We start from the raw sequence: 1917 nt of genomic DNA, 5'->3' as shown, positions 1-1917 counted from the left end.
AATGAGAAAGGGAGGGAGACGAAAACGGACAACTGGACTGTGTCGTGAGAAATGGAAGACTGAGCTGTGCCGACCGAATAGCGATGTGATCTAATGTTTGAACGAATCGTGCTTTACATGCATGTGGTGAATGGCAAGAGATGCTCACCGTCTGGCTGACCACGGACGGCTATCTACTCATACATTACTCATACTGGTTTAGCTTTGTGGCTGTATAGCTGTGTGCCTTAGCGAGAACTCAGGCATCTCGTGTCCGCAGCACTGCGTGTGCGCGTGTGTCGTGGTTTGTCACGTGATATGCTGCACAGACAGATTCTGCTCCGCTCGCCTCGATATTTTGCCGCAAAAAGTTGCTGCGAAATCTTCGATATTTTGCCGAGCCTGTCACAAGAATCTCGGTATTTTGCTCCATTTTGCTCCGGAAAAACGTGTATTTTATCCAATTCCCGTACAATCCCGTACAACTTTTCATAAAATCGCAGGGTCGGTTTCTCAACACGGATTTCCACGCACGTGTCCCTTAGTTCTTCCAAAATCATGTGGATCCACAGTGAATCCCAGTGATATTTCGGTCACATGATCTCGTCCTGGGCAGTGTTTGTTTGTTTGTTTATTTACGGATTCTCCAGAGGTAAATGGATACCTATCATGGTAGTCTCACCAAACCAATAAAATAATGAAAATAAAATTAACTACCTGCTGAACCAAGGAAATCCAAGTATCAGGCACCCAACATCTCGATATTTTGCTCTGATTTTACCGGCATTTTCCGCTCTTTAAATTCTTCGATATTTTGCTGAAAGAATTGCCGGCAGGATCTGTCTGGGCCTAACGTCTGCACGATGTCGTCGCGCTCTGCAGAGACCGAGACCATAACAGGTGTTGTTTACATTGGTGACAAGAATCACATTCACACATGTAGACTACACACAATGTGTGTAGTCTACATGTGTGAATGTGATTATGTCATAATGGTGGACCTACCCCATTACCACGTAACAACACTACCTGTAACCAATCACGATTCCGACACACTTTTTTTTTAATTTTTTTACTAAGTACACCACAACCTACCCGTCAGAATGCTACGCTCTTCTCATCAAACACGGACAAAGAGCTGATGACATCATGTCTTAGGGTACAGTCCCATACAGACCAGGGTGGTGTTGGTGTTGTCAATCTGATTGTCGTAAAATTCTATTTTATAACTGGTTGTTGCCAAACACATGTCACCATAATGACATGACGTCACTGAGCAACTTGACAATGTAGACACTGTAGTAGCTGCTTGTGTGTGGTCTGGTGTACAACTCAGCAACAGACTGTACATTTGGCTGATCGTGGATGAACAGGGCAGGTCTAATACTATGTACTCTACTATGTGTTGACATGAAATGGTGTGTTGGAGTGCTGTTGTTGTTGCTGTTGTTGTTGCTGTTGTTGTTGTGGTTGTCGTCGTCGCCGTCGTCGTCGTCGCCGTGGTTGTTGTTGTTGTTGTTGTTGTTGTTGTTGTTGTTGTTGTTGTTGTTGTTGTTGTTGTTGTTGTTGTTGTTGTTGTTGTTGTTGTTGTTGTTGTTGTTGTTGCTACTGTTGTTGCTGTCTTTTCCTCTTGCTGTGATCCCCCAGATAGGCGTTAGCCTTTGGGTAATCCTGAAATAAAGATTATTATCACGTGATATTGTGAATGTGCGTGCAGCGTGCAGGTGTGACCAATTGATGTCATTGTTGTGAACTCTTCTGGTTCTCTAAAAGTCAGGAACGAACGAACACACGGCACGAGGACAACTATTTTACTCTTCAACAGTATATTTCACTTCGATCGACTAATACCAACTAACACTAAAACCAGCAGGTAGTTATAGTGTGAAAATGACAGCGTATAATTATGAGAAAAGCATACATGTACATGTACAACAT

At 43.3% G+C, this 1917-nt stretch overlaps 1 long non-coding RNA gene across 2 annotated transcripts in view; it reads right to left on the bottom strand.

The window, feature by feature from the left end:
- LOC135826232 (uncharacterized) overlaps positions 1 to 113 on the bottom strand; it is a 4433-nt gene extending 4320 nt beyond the window's left edge. For both annotated transcript variants that reach the window (XR_010555235.1, XR_010555234.1), the window contains exon 1: positions 1 to 113. This exon is cut by the window's left edge and continues 274 nt beyond it. This is a non-coding gene — a long non-coding RNA (uncharacterized LOC135826232).
- Between the last annotated feature and the right edge of the window lie 1804 nt (positions 114 to 1917).

This window comes from Sycon ciliatum, chromosome 10 (assembly GCF_964019385.1).
Source record: "Sycon ciliatum chromosome 10, ocSycCili1.1, whole genome shotgun sequence".
In the NCBI taxonomy this organism is placed as follows: Eukaryota; Metazoa; Porifera; class Calcarea; order Leucosolenida; family Sycettidae; genus Sycon; species Sycon ciliatum.
Note: the sequence above shows the minus strand (reverse complement) of the source record. Positions and strands in the feature narration are given on the sequence as shown.